At 46.7% G+C, this 15,494-nt stretch overlaps 1 pseudogene; it reads right to left on the reverse strand.

Annotated features, from left to right (window-relative positions):
- Nucleotides 1-2,433: 2,433 nt before the first annotated feature.
- Nucleotides 2,434-13,042, reverse strand: LOC146195092 (uncharacterized; annotated as a pseudogene).
- Between the last annotated feature and the right edge of the window lie 2,452 nt (nt 13,043-15,494).

Genomic DNA, 15,494 nt, shown 5'->3' on the forward strand with positions numbered 1-15,494 from the left:
GGCGTCGATGGATGCACGGAAGAGAGAGGAACTCCCTTGCACAAGCTGTAACCGCTGTTGCAGCCTGGCACTGTCCCTTGTGTCGCGTCGTCTTTCCGTCGTCGTGCCCGCATTGCTTAGATGTTCCAAGTGGAGAGCACAGACGAGGTTTCAACAACACACCAAGGAAGTGCAACAAACGGCGAAGAACATGCAGAATAACGAAACACGAATTCCTCAAATCAACGCGCGAAGACGGTCTGCGCTCGTCTTTGCATGCAAGCGAATGGAGCTCGGCTCGGTGCACCGCACCCCTTGGCACACCTGTTACTGGCAGCGCCCCCTGGGTGTCACGCGCGCTTTCATCGCGGCGGCGACCTCGTTCCTCTATTGTTCCCCGGCGCGGACGACACACTGCCAAAGATTCTAGAGCACTGTAGCTGAGCTCACACCGCCTGTTCTTCCGCTGGACCAGTCTTCCGCCGACGTTTTCCTCCGCTTGATTGATGCCACTCATCCTGGGCTTCAATGCTCTGACCTTCTTGAACTGTTTCATCGCTTCCGTTCTTTATTTGACTCTCACCAGCCTGCTTTGAGCCGCAAATCAACTGTTGCCCACCACATTGACACCGGTTTCCATGCTCCTCTGCGCCAGCGCCCCCATCGAGTGTCTCACACCGAGTGCCGAGTTACTGACACCCAAAGTCACACTATGCTTTAGAATGGCGTGATTAGAGCCTTCTAACAGTCTGTCTTCCCCAGTCTTCCCAGTGATGAAGAAAAACTGTTCTATTGGCTTCGGTTGCCTAAACAAAATCACCCGAAAGACGTCAATCCGCTTTCGTGAATATATGATGCATTAGACTACTTCCAAGGCGCTCAAATTTTCGCTCGATTTACAATCCAGTCACTAGCAGGTACCCATGGCTGCGGAAGATCGCCCTATAACCGCACTTGTCACCCCGATGACCTCTTTGAATTTACCGTCCTGCCTTTCGGTCTCTGTAATGCGTATGATGGGTACCATTATTCGTGATCTGAAGTGAAAGACATGTCTCTGTTACCTTGACGACATCGTGGTGTTCTCGCCGGATTTTGTAACCCATCTCTCCCGTCTGAAGCAGGTCTTGAAATTTCTTGCAAACGCTTGTCTGCAGCTCAACTTGAAGTGTCATTTGTCTGCTCGTGAGCTGACCATTTTAGGCCATGTTGTATTCAAGGAGGGTATCTGTCCTAAACCTGCCAAATTTCGGCTGCCTTCCTGAAGCCTACTACCATAAAGAAACTAAAGTTGTTTGGGCCTATGCTTCTACTTCCGGCGTTTCACTCGGAACTTTGCTTCCATTGTCGCCCCGCTGACTCAGCTCCTGGCCAATAACTCAGACTTCTCGCTTTGATCAGAAACATGCGACGACGCCTACAACACACTGCGCCTCCTCACAGCCCTGCTCATCTTGCCCCATTTTGGCCCTCAGGCGCCCACCGAAGTGCACACAGACGCCAGTGGTGTCGGCCTGGGCGCTGTGCCGGCTCAGTGCCCCTCTGGCTTCGGTGAGTACGTAGTCGCTTTCGCCAGCCTTACTCTCACGAAAGCTGAAGCGAACAACTCCGTAACGGAAAAGGAGTGCTTGGCCATTGTCCGAGCAACATACCTCTGAGAGAGAAATTTAGTGAAATATGGATATGCTGGTCGGCGGTAAAGACCCTTGCCTACTACTCTAAACTGGGGAAAGGGAAAGAAGAAAGTAAAGGAGAGTTATGGAGTGTATGGAGGATGATGTTAGTACAATGAAAGTCCTTGCAATTATTCAAGTTACTAAAAAGATTTCATACATACTTGGCGACACTCATCTCACGCGACCATATGCTGCAAATGTCTTCCATACCCACGAACAATACCCACGAACAACCTGGAACCTAAGGGGTTGCTGGATATGCTGAATATGCTCTAGTAAAACAGACATTAATAAAACGTGGCAGTTGCTACATCTTGCACTTCAATGTGTTGTGACCTAAATTATCAGCCCAAAGCATATTCATGAGGAATGAAATGTTAAAAAAATATATTTTAATATGGTATTTTAATGTGTTTTCAACCACTGAAACAATACAGGCATTGATGGAGAAATAACATTCATGCTTATTAAACCAAAGTGCTTCCAAAAGTATAGTGACATGAAATGAATATTGTACAAGAGTATTTTATGTGTATCATTAGTGAACTGGACATTTTTGTCACAACCCTTTTGTCAGACAGGCACTGTGCCCCTTTTGCATCGCGATTTAGTCATCATTTGTCATTTAAGTGGTTCACGAGCGCCGACCGTGCTTGCATGTTGAAGTGCAATAGACTTGTGCTGTGATGTGTGCTGCACACCGCCTTTTACTAGTGTTTCCATTACAGAATGTCATAGCTTTGTACAGCTGAATGTATCAATAAATGCATGCGCCAACAGTGTGAAAGACATCATTACAAAAATTGAGTAAATCACCAAAAGCTGAGTGGTGCTTTAATGTGCCCATTCATCATCTAAAACTTGAAGGGGAAATGAGGGACTCGTTGTGATCCAATGAAAGGGGCCAACAGTCTTGGGAGTCCAAGGTATACGTGTGGAATAATTTTTTATTGCTTTGTAGTTGATATTGACCATAATTAGTCATGTAATGAGATTATGGTCGGCGCATTGTTTTCGCTTCCACTTTGTATTTAATTATCTTTATCCCTAAACTCTTTACAATACTAATTGTGGTCAATATCTGCTACAGAACAATAAAAAAAGATATCCTCTATGTTTACTTAGGGCATCTTTCATCATCCGAGCCACACATAGTTGTAATGCATTTTCTTTTAACACGAAATTACAAATCTTGCGCGTGCAATTTAATTACACACCATGAAGCCAAATAGTTCTACTCCTTAATAATTAGGGCCTGAACATTCACAAGAGAAGTACCAACTGAAATGACTTCGTTCATATGCGGCACCAGGCGTAGAGGTACTCTGTTACTGAAGATATGTCAAGTCTTCATCATTTGTCTGAACCTTTCTACATGTCTGCGTACCGAAGCAATTTTGTATATTTTTTTTCCAGATTCCTTCTCACAGTTCAGCTTCTCGTGAATTAAAGGAAGACATGAGCAGCACAGCAGCTCCATCTTCCACGGTTGTACGAATGCTTGGAAATCCTTTGTAGTTCAGAACTAAATCGCCTGGTTTGCGAAGCTGCAAAACGCCAGAGTTCTGAATTATGAATGAATCACTATGCTGCCCTCCATACACCTTGGATATAAAACTTATCATGCCGTTGGGAATGATTCTTATTAGGACCTTTAAAGTGTATGAGAATACACTTTTTTTTTTGTAATGTAATGTTTGTAATGTGAATACAGCGTCTGCTGACAATCAGTATTCGAAGGCATTTCGGTGTGTATGTCGGTGCAGTCTATTATTAGCGTGCAATTTGGATACTTCTCTCTAAATAGGGCAGGCAGCGAAAGTTTGATTATCTCTCGTGATGGCACAAACACCCAACTCTTTAGAGCAATACTTAAAATACCGAGTGTTTTCCTAAACACAGTTGATATTGTGGCTGTGATGCTGAACATTGCTCCCAAGGCACTGTATGTTATCCCAAGTCGGACCTTGGTGAGGAACAAGCAAACAAAGGAGAAAGCTGGGCTAGTTGGTGTGTCATCATAAATAAAAAGACTAGCGCAAATAACACATACACAGACAGGAGAAGACAGGACGAGCGCTAAACATCAACTGAGGATTTACTTGCAATAAAAAGAACATAAAAGCACATGGTGGCACATGGGAACTCTACTCAAAACCAACGATCAAAAACTAATCAAAAGGGGGAAAACTGTTCCTTAGGTACACTTTTTTTTTCTGAAAGGGTGATTGGAAGGCGCACTGACACACTTATCGCCTTCCCTGCTAATGCGATATGTTTCACAGTTCTCACGCCCTAACCTTGTGCCTCCTCTACCAAGCACACACGTGGCATCAAACGCCGGCACGCACCCGCAACGCTTACAATGATTAGCCAAATGGCGGCCCCCCGCCAATGAATCCACCAGCGAACAGTGCTCTCGTAATCGATCATTAAGGCAGCAACCAGACTGCCCCACGTAGCATCTACCGCAGGAGAGGGGTATGCGGTAAACGACGCCGGCAATGCTGGATACAAACTTGCGCTCGTATTTTTTGGTGCAGATCGGCTTCCGCTCCTCATTAACGGCTTCTGCACATGCGCACCAGCTTTTCGGGGGCGGTGAACAAAACGTACACACCGCACTTCTCTCCAACGTTCTTCAGCCGGTGCGACAACTGATGCACGTAAGAAATGACTGCACGCCTCAGCGTTTTGAGTCTTTTGTCGCCTGCCATGACAGGGCGACCACCTGCCCTGACTTCTTTCAGGAGGCATTCCGCCACAGCCGTCACTGTATCCTCAGGGAAACCGGCCTGAGGAGTGCAGCCATTCCTTACGTGCATCAGATATCGCGCCGGCTGAAAAAAGTTCGAGAGAAGTGCGGTGTGGACATTTTGTTCACCGCCCCCGAAAAGCTGGTGCGCATGTGCAAAGCCGTTAATGATGACAGGAAGCCGATCTGCACCAAAAAACGCGAGCGAAAGTTTGTATCCTTCATTGCCGGCGTCGTTTACCGCATACCCCTCTCCTGCGGTAGATGCTACGTGGGGCAGTCTGGTTGCTGCCTTAATGATCGATTACGAGATCACTGTTTGCTGGTGGATTCATTGGGGGGGGGGGGGGGGGGGGGCATCTGGCCAATCATTGTAAGCGTTGCGGGTGCGTGCCGGCGTTTAATGCCACGTGTGTCCTTGGTAGGGGAGGCACAAGGTTAAGGCGTGATATATGTGAAACATATCACATTAGCAGGGAAGGCGATAAGTGTGTCAGTGCGCCTTCCAATCACCCTTTCAGAAAAAGAAAAAAGTTTACCTAAGGATTAGTTTTGATCGTTGGTTTTGACTAGAGTGCGCATGGGCCACCAAGTGCTTTTATGTGCCCTTTATTGCAAGTAAATCCTCAGTTGATGTTTAGCGCTCGTCCTATCTTCTCCTATGTCTGTGTCTGTGTTATTTGCGCTAGTCTTTTTATTTATGAGAACAAGCAAAGCTTGTCTTCCATTGACATGGAATTACATCTGTACTTTAGCAGAGGGAACAAGTTCAAAAGAAGGCAAAAGACTTGCAGTGTTACACCGCATAAATCTTGCAGTGCCTTTTCCTTTTCCTTTAGGGACTAAAAGCCATGAAATCCGCAGGTCCTCTTCCAATTTCCATTTATGCTTGCGACCTTCAGGAAAAATACAAACAAGAAAAAATTAGATAAAATGAAAAAGAAATGGCTATTAGAAAATGCAGTAACAAATTAAAAATGATATTTTCACTATACTGCAACTAAAAGCATTCATTCCAAACGAAAATCCATGTTGCCATGATGTCACGTAAAATTAAGTAAATTAAGTAGAAAGAGGAATTCAAAATTAACTTTTCATAATACTGTCAGTGAACTGCAATGTATTTTTTGTTTGTTACAAGCAAGACAATGTCACAGTTTAAAGGCAATAGCCTCCTCCGGTTTCTGGAAGAAGACGACATGATTTTCTATAGCATGCCTTAGGGCAAGTTTGCGAAAAAAAACTAAAACGTCAAACCTTGTAACTGAATTCGTTGTGTTCGACTTGAGTTGAGGCCTCGATATCATTTGTTGCTGAAAGAAGTATTAGTTTGCCTGAAGTCACACATTCTCCTGTCTGGAATCTCTGAAAAAAAAAAAGAGGGTTAAAAATGGGACATTAGTCGAATTCTTACCACTGCATGATCAGTTTTAAAGAACATTAATATAAAGAAATAGTGATTTCAGAGGCAGATGTACTGTTTACATCCTCCTGTAATTAAAGGAATTTGTATACAGCATCATTCTTTGTAGTGTGCTGACCATCAGCTCTTGAGCCACATGCTTGCACCAAAGGATATGAAGCATTGGTGCTGTGGGATAAGGGGCTTGTGATTGTTTTCAAACAGGCGTCACTGAAATCCGCTATCGCTTCGTCAAGCTGTAGCTTGTCTGAAGGAGACGTTTCTGACCCCTGTGTCGTCGCTACATCTTTTGTGGCAGGCGACGCATGTTCACCTGCTGTATAGAGATGCCTGGACGAGGTTGCCTGGTTGAAACGCCTTTGCCACCTGCATGGCACAGTCAGAGCATGATCAATGCCAGCCATGGAATCTTATAATAGTGGAAATGGCTTAAATAAATGTTGTAAAACATTTACTCAGTTTGTACACAAATAAGGAAACTCAGTATGCTGACAACATATCCATGCTTGTAGTTTATAATTTAAGCTTCACCTTGCTTTCATTCCTTTGTGCCCTTTACTGATCAGGTGCCTCCTTTCTGTACGCGGGTTTAAAAATGGTTAGGATGCAGGCGGGATTTTGGCTAATATCGCTCCTGCAGTCGCTCACAACATGAGTGCTGCAGATGCGTCTATGTGCCTTGGGCTCCCACGCAGTGCCGTCAGGACTGTACAAGGAAAATATAATGGCTTTTATTTTCACTTATGTAATTAAGTGTGTGTAGTTTAAGTGCAACAATATTTACTATGCACAATTTGAAAAAATCTTTAGGTATTTAAAAATAACTTGAAAATGTATTAGTTGAATTGCTGATTTGTTTTACTTATTATACGTCTAATACCTGTAAATTCCATTTTTGTTTTGCGTAAATGCCATGTTTGTTTTGTGTAAATAACCATTAACTAATTATGCTATTTATTTTGTTGCAACCATCTATCGGGGGTCCCGGTGGAGTCTTCTGACTATGGGGCCTTGTCTGTATCTTTATGTGCTGTATAAATATGTTCAGATTAATGTGCAAAAATCGAAAGGTAGCAACACCGAAAAACCAACTAATTTGAGAGCGAAATTCTAAAAAGAAACCGACGTAATAAAAACAAACGATGAAAAAGCTTACATTACATGTCCATCAGCTTCGACATGATTAAACAGTGTTCGAGAGAAGTAAATGCATACAGCTTGATAACATAAACGCTGTTGTAATAACGCAATATTAGGGAGTTTTAGAATAGGGGGACCCAAGGCTTGGGGCCCCCAAGGAAATAGCGTGCGGCGGCGCAACGTGCTAGCCGAGCGGCGAGTTTTAGAATAGGAGTTTTCCCGACGCAGCGGAGCCGGGCTTACGTTCGTCGATTGCAGCGCCACGACGGTAAACCAAGAAAAAGCATTTAAATATATAAGAGCCAACAACGCTATTTTGTTTATCAAAAAGTGCTACTATTGCACAAAACTATATTAAAACTACCAGTTATATAAACTGTTTTTGTCATACAAGACGAAATCGGCCAATTGTCAATCCAGGCCGAGGCCGAGAAAACTCATTTGAACCTTCCGCGCTTTCCGCCGTCTGGTCCCCATGGCAACCAAACGAGGCGAACTCGCTAGGCCTAGCAGCTCGGTAAATCCGGAAGCAATCAGAAAATATAGGGCGTTTTATTGCTAAAATTTGGCGGTGCGGGCATCATGAGACATAGCATAAGCTTCGTTGGCCTTTCGTTTGCCATGAACGCGTGTTGTTGTTGTTGTTGAAAACTTTTATTGTCCAACAGAGAAGGACCACACCGCCTGGGCCGCTCTGTCTCACCCCCCTGTAAGGGGGAGGGGACTTAGCGGCCCAGCCGCACGGGATGGTCGCATTAGATGCTGGCCGGTTTGGTTTCGCCGGCGGCCTCTGCTGCCAGTTGGACGGCGGTGAGTTGGAGCTCAGGGTCTGAGCTTCGCAATAAGGTTTCCCAGGCTTCCCTACTGCTAATGTTTTGCGCCCTGCCTGGGGAGTAAGCGTACTCCCAAATTATATGGTCGAGGGTTCCTCTCGCCCCACACCTTTTACATTTATCGTCCTCGCAGTCCGATCGGATATGTTTATTTAGTACTGGGTTTGGGTATACTCCAGTCTGGAGGCGTCTCCACGCCATTGCCTGACCTCTATTTAACGCCTTGTTTGGTGGGGGGAAACGCCTCCGGCATTGCCTGTAGTGTTCTGTAATGTCTTGATACGAGATTAATCGCCCTTCTCTATTATGTTCTGCCTGAGCCGAGCCATCCTGTACAGCTCGGAGGTAGAGATCTCGAGCTGCACTGTGGGCCGCCTCGTTACCGCTGACAGATTCGTGCGCCGGGGTCCAGATGATGTTGATCGTCCTATCAATCACTCCTTGTGTTAAAATTTTGGTGGTGAGGGGGTTTACCCTCCCCCTACTGAAATTTTGGATTGCAGTTTTACTGTCGCTAATAATATATCTAGCTTTGGTGCCAACGCAAGCGATCGCTATCGCAGCTTCCTCCGCTATCTCGGTTTCTTTCCCTAGTATGGTAGCCGCCGTGATGAGGGTGCCTCCCCCATCTACCGCCGCTATGGTCATGTATCGACTGCGTCTGTTTCCTGCCGCATCTACGTAGGCAACTTCATTTGGGGGTTTGCTCCGATATATTGTTTCTATCGCTTCCGCCCTTTTCTGTCGCCTTTCCCTATTAAACTCAGGGTGCATGTTTTTGGGTAGGGGAGGGATTCTTAGGTGCGCCCTGATTTTCCTGTCAATGTCAACCCTTTCCTTTTGCCCCCTGTCTGTGGCTATTCCAAGGTTACTTAGCGTAGCTCTTCCCACTCGCGTCGTGCTGAGTCTTTCAAGTTGCGAGGTTTTAACCGCTTCCGTGATTTCTGAAATCGTATTGTGCAGTCCTAGGGCCAGTAGCTGCTCCGTCGATGTACATGTTGGGAGGACTAGGGCCTTTTTAACGCATTTTCTGATGAGCGCGTCTATCTTTCTCCTCTCATCTGCCTTTAGGTTCAGATATGGCGTGGCGTAGCCCACTCTGCTAATGATGAAGGCTTGTACCAATCTCAGGAGGTTTTTTTCCTTGAGGCCGCCTCCGTTACGTGAGACCCTCCTGATGAGGTTTAATGTCTGGGTCGCGTGGTTTTCTAACTTTTTAATGGTGATCGTGTTCCTTCCGTGTGTTTGTAAGTGGAGTCCCAATATTCGTATTGTCTCTACTTCTGGTATCTCCCTTCCTTCCACGTACACCTGTGGGTCAGAGGGAGGTTTATTCCTGAGTGCCTTGTCATTATACACGAAGATTTCTGATTTTTCAGGCGCACATTTAAGTCCTCTGTCCGCCGCGTACTTAGAGATGACATCTGCTGCCGCCTGCAGCGTTTCATTGATCTCTGCGTCGCTCCCTCTGTTGATCCAGAGATTGATGTCGTCCGCGTACAGGCTGTAATTTAAGTTGTAATTCCCAATTTTCCGCAATTCCTTCGGGAGCCCTCTCATGGCCATGTTGAAAAGGGTGGGTGACAGTACCGATCCCTGAGGTGTCCCCCTGTTGCCTAGCCTGATCACCCCAGATTGTATTTCCTGGAAAGTTATAACCGCCGTGCGGTCCGTTAAGAAATTTCTGACATAGCGATAAGTTTTTAGCCCTATTCCTGCCTGCTGGAGCCCTTCCAAGATGGCTTCGTGCTTGACGTTGTCGAAGGCCCTTTTTAGGTCCAGTCCCATAATGACTTTCGCATCTTTGGTTCTGGAATTAATTATGTCTTGCTGCAGCCGCAGCATGACGTCCTGTGTGCTCAGATGGGGCCTGAAGCCATACATCTCGTCTGGCCATTTCTCTTTTTCCTCCATATAATTTGAAATTCTGGTCTGAATGATGTGTTCCATTAACTTTCCTACACATGACGTGAGCGATATAGGCCGGAGATTTTCCAGTTTCGGTTGCTTCCCGGGTTTTGGGATCAGGATCACGGTAGCCTCTTTCCACAGCGGTGGGATCTCCCCTTTTTCCCAGCATTTCTGCATGTAGCTGGTAAGGGCCTCTATCGAGTTGTCATCTAAATTCCTGAGCATCTTATTCGTGACTCCATCTGGCCCTGGAGCTGACTTGGTTTTGAGTTTCGCTATCTCCGCCCTTACTTCAGCTCTCGTGATGGGCGCATCTAACTTCTCATTTGGAATTCCCTGGTAGTCGGGTAGCTCTCTAATTTCGGTGTCCCCTATGTATGTCTCGACGAGTTTCTTCATGAATATGTCATCGTCCTGCTCTTCACATGCGTGTCTAACCTTAGCCATTTTGACTCGTGCTTGTGTTTTGGACGTTTCAGGGTCTATTAAATGTCTTAGGATATTCCACGTCTGCGGGAGGTTCATATTCCTTTCCATGTCGCCACATTTGTTAGTCCAATTTTGTTCACATTGTTTAAAGGCGTAATCTTCTATTTCTTTGTTATGACGCGCCAGTCTTCTTCTGAGATTTTTGTTGTTTCTGCCTTGCCTTTTAAGTCGACGTTCCATGCCCTGTTTGGCCTCCCACATGTGTAGGAGTCGGGCATCCGCTATTTCCGGAGCTTTTTCCCCTTCTAGCGTCTTAGTTGTTTTCCTGGTGTCTTTCTTTACCGCTTCGCACCAGTCCTCTATATTTCCTATCTCTGTTAGATCTCTGTTCCCTCTAATCTCTCTAAATCGGTCCCAGTCTGTGATTTTCGTCCGGAAGCACTTTTTTCCTTTGACTTTACTCCTGATTTCAACCGTGGTTTCCACTATTGAGTGGTCGCTCCCCAGGTTGAGTTCCGTATTTAGCCATTGCGTTGTTTCTACGTTTTTAATCAGGGTCAGGTCCGGTGAGGTATCGGCTGTAACGCTGTTCCCCGCCCGCGTGGGGTGTAATGGGTCAGTCAGCAATGTTATCCCCAGGTTATGCGTGTCCTCCCACAACTGTCTCCCCTTTGCGTCTTCCTTAGTGTACCCCCACTCCGGATGATGGGCGTTAAAGTCCCCCGCTATAATTAGCGGCTGGTTCCCTGCTATCTTAAGTGCCTTGTTCATTATCGCCCTGAAGCGGACCTTCCGTTGTCTCGGTGGGCTGTAGATATTGAGTAGGAAAGTGTTTGATTCCTCCTTTTTTCCTGTTAGAATTTCTACAAAGACGTGTTCTACGACGTTGTCTTCTAATTCGTGTTGGATTGTTGCTATGTTTCTCTGCACCAGTGTTGTAACTCTCGATTTGTCCCCTTTCCCACTGTGGAAGGCGCGATACCCTTGCAATTTGGCCGGGCCGCCGGTCTCCTGCAACGCTAAAGCAAGGGGGGCTGATTCGCGGATCGACAGCGTGCTCTGCAATACCGGTCGCTTGCGTCGATACCCGCGACAGTTCCACTGCCAAATTTGGATGTTATTGGGCGGTCTGTCCATTATTCAACTTTGTTTTGTTCTCCTCAAGTATAGTCACTCTCGCATTTAGGTTGGCGGTTTCCCCCTTTAATTGCTGGAGCGCCTCCGTCATGAGGTGAAAGTGATTTTGCATCTGTATCTGCATATGTTGAATCTGCTTGGCTAAGTCCTCAAGCTTACTGTCTCTTTCCTTAGCGAAATTCTTAAGACTTCTGTCCAGTTTCGCATTTACTTTCTCTAGCTTTTCATCCACTGTTAGGTCTGAGCTGTTATCCTCCCTAACTTTGCGTTTAGATGGGGGTGGAGAGGTATCCTCGACCAGCATATTATTCTCCGCTCCCTTGTTGTCGACTTGAGCTGTAAGATGTTGGCCCTCGATTTTGTTGGGCGCCCCTATTTCAGATCCGCCTGCTTTTGTTTGAGATTTAGTCGCCACTGTATTGCGCTCTGTTTTTAAATTTTGTATTTCCTCCTTTAAACTAAGGATCGTTGCATTCATGCTCTTAATAATGCTTGTTAATTTTTCTATTTCCTCGTCTTTTTTGTCCTTCTTAATATTTCGGCCCTGGGTAACCTTGCCTGCGAAGCTCGCGCCTTTGCTCTCACCATTCTCGGTTCTTGGTTCGTCTCGGTCTCGACTGGGGGTCGTGGCTCTCGAGCTTGACAGTCCCCTGGATTGGCTCCTCCGCCTGGAAGAGCTTCGTCCCCTGGAGGCTGTCCGCTGCTCCTCTCCTAGTCTAGGGAAAGAGCTCGTCCTGGGCTTGTACCCTTCCTTCTCCCCTTCTTGTCTGGCTCTAGGGCGGCTTTGGTGTTCTTGGGTTTTTGCGATTTGGTTGGTTGCTCCCTCCGATTCCGCTTCTTTCTTCATCTTCTTTTCCCAGATTCTCTTTTTGATTTCGTACGGTGTACGATGGATCAGCTTGCATTTGCTCTCCCCCAGCATGTGCTCTTTCCCGCAGAGTTGGCACTTCAGCTTGCAGGTGTGGTCCTCTGGTGGATTTTCCTGTCCGCAACCACGGCACTTGATGTTTGTCGGGTTTGGACATACGTCGATTCTATGGCCTAGTCTTCCGCATGCCTTGCATACTTCATATTTCTTCTTATACAGGTAGCATCTGTGCGGGGCTCCCCCAAGGATGACGGTCCTCGGTACTTTCTCCTCCTTGAAGAGTATTAATATAGTCGTGGAATCCTTCCCGAGTCTTCTTACCCCGATAGCCTCCGGGTTTGCCTTGTGCCTTAGCATTTGCATGATGTCCTCTTGGGTGAAAATCCTATCCACCCCGTGCACCACTCCCTTGCCGCACCCGTCCGGAGTGCCCACGTAGGCGAAGACTGCCACCTCTTCTTCTTCCCCTAGCTTAATTCGGTTTATGCTCGCGTATTTCATTTTCCTTTCCCCACTTGTTGTAGCGATGAGAATGGAATGTTGTTTCGTGTTGGGTAACACGATGTCTTCCTCTTCCGTTTCTTCAATATTTACGCCCGCCGACGCCCTGATCATTCTTGTTAAATATGCGGCTCCACGTTTAAGGAGTCTATCTAGTCCTCCTTCGGGTCGGAGAATAATCTTGTCCGCTCCCTCCGGGATTCTTGCCTCTTGTCTTTCTACAGAAAATGCTGCCAGTTTTCTTCCGGCCTGCTTAAGCCTGAACTGCTCGGCCTCGATTTCCTTCTTGCTCTTTTCAAGCGGGACAACCTTCTTCCCTCTGCACTGGAACCACTGTCCCGGCACCGTGAACTCCCGCGGGTCCACCTCTTCACCTTCAACCACCTCCATGGCTGCACTCACTTCAATTTTCCCGCGCGCTTCGTGCCGTGCTGAATTTCTTCGCCGCCGGTGGCGCTGCTGCACCCTCGGCTCCCCCGTCGGGGCCTCGACCACTTATCGTCTGGGTTAGGCTTAGCTCGCTTCTCCCCAAAAATCCTTGATGATTCGAGAAATCGGACTCACTTGGTGGAGAACTTGTTATCCACGTATTCCCAGCGGGTTCCGACATCCGATTCTTTACTCGTTTTCAGTCGTTTTCAGCCGAGGCGAGCGGCCGCCGCTTGGCCGGTCGCCGCCATGTTGCCGTAACCCAAGCGACCCAACGGCGGCTTGGGTTGGTTGGTTCATAGGAAGGGAAAGGCGCAGTATCTGTCACACTTGCTCTGTGGACACCTGAACCGCGCCGTAAGGGAAGGGATGAAGGTGGGAGTGAAAGTGGATAGAGAGAAAGGGGAGCCGTAGTGGAGGGCTACGGAGTAATTTCGACCACCTGGGGATCTTTAACGTGCGCTGACATCGCACAGCACACGACGCCACTTCGTTTCGCCTCCATCGAAACGCAGCCGCCGTGGTCGGGTTCGAACCCGGGAACTCCGGCACAGTAGTCGGGCGTCTTACCACTGCTTGGGGCGAACGCTATTTCCGAAAAATAGGGGCCGCCCCTAGCGTTAACCCAAGACCCCAAGCGCGCCTTACGTTCTGCGCATGCGCATTTCGACGCCCCAAGCTCCTTGGGGGCCCCAAAGCTTGGGGCCCCCTATTCTAAAACTCTCTATTTACTAAACATCGTTGCGGGAACTGGCCGAAGAAAAGCATCGAACGCGATGGGCGTCCCTCGCTTGAAGCCCCGTCTGTTCCTTAAAGATGAACGGCACCTGACAAAACACCTTGCTATCCTGCATATTTAACCGCATGGCCATACATGTAGGGACGGCTTATAAAATACGTGTTATCAAAACGCGATGTTCTCATTTTACAACGCAACAATAACTCCACTTTTACAACATTGTTACAGGAAAAAGGGAATGTGAGCAACAGTTACCGCAGCCGCCGCTTGCATGCATGCCCTCTGTTACTAAGTTGAGTGGGTGCAGACAATGCAAACAGCTGCAACAGCCAGAGCATTAAGTGAGATAAAACCTGTAGTACTTACTTGACACTCTTTACTCCGGTAACCCACGCTTGCCACCTTTATTTCTGGTACTACTTGCGCGGTAATCTATGTAGTTTTACTGGATCTCGACCTTTAGTGTTCCGTGTACTGTTGCAGCCCACGACACAAATTGAGCGCCCGTTGGAGCAACATTACACCACTATAAGTTACACGCAAGGTGTTTATTTTCATTTTTATTTGATCCTATTTGCGTTATGATCACATAACGAAGCAAGACGCAAAAGGACCAATTAATCCCACTGCTCGTGGCTATGCCTGAGCAGCGGACACCAACAAACTTGGGCGCGGTTAATTAATAGGTCTATGACTGATCTGTGATCGCTGATAATTCGTCTCCAAGCAGAAGTGGATGTAAACATCGCGGCTCTCTACAGAATCCGCGTGGCACTGTTGCTGCCGCATTGACATGTATCAATGAAAATACAGCTTGTGTACATCAAAAACACATTCAAAGGGCAAGCCAGAGTGACATTAAGAAAACAAACATTTCCAAGTACACTGTTATCGATTTGTAGTATCAGGTACAATGGAATGATGCTTCAGCAATTGCAATTTTTGCATTGTACAGCTTCACAGAAACAAATGCAGCTTGCACTGACCCAGAACGAAGTTATAGGTGATGTTTCAGTTTACACAAACTGAAATATGCCGATTGGTATACTTATATATCAGCACTACCAGTTGCAGTGAATGAACGCAGAAGCTGCAATTTAATATGCACAGGCATTTCTGCTAAACTACAACACAGCTGACATTGAAATTCTTTGCCCTTTGCCTAAAAATAAGTCGTAAAAAAAAAAAACAAGCCTCACTGGCGTGCACGCATGGAGAACAAAACCATGCAAGCTGAAACTGAGAGACAAACTTGCAATCCACTGGAGATATGCACACTACTCTTTCTCTCCGGGAAAATGCCATGCAGAGTAAAATGGAAATAAGTGATGGAAAAAGTGCAGCTTCCGCACCACCAGCGAAAAATTGTAGGCTGGACCGAAGGAAATAGCTACAATGCTACGCATGGGGTAATGGCTAGAAGAAAGCAGACAGTTCCTGCTGCTAATCAAAAAGCACGCCCTGCCCTAATGCTTCACAAGGAATTTCGCCACTTGCTGCATATAGTCCTTTCCAGAACACTGTTTGTTGCTTTAGGTAGGAGAGCACCGGAGCATGTCGCAACCGCGATTTTATGGTGGCCTCAACAATGACTGCAGTGCTGTTAGGTGTTTTGCTTGTAGCGAGCTGAAAATAAAGTAGAGCAAAAAAAAAAAAAAATCAGCTTCATGAAGG

This window comes from Amblyomma maculatum, chromosome 3 (genome assembly GCF_055883805.1).
Source record: "Amblyomma maculatum isolate TAMU_Amacu chromosome 3, ASM5588380v1, whole genome shotgun sequence".
NCBI classification, from domain to species: Eukaryota; Metazoa; Arthropoda; class Arachnida; order Ixodida; family Ixodidae; genus Amblyomma; species Amblyomma maculatum.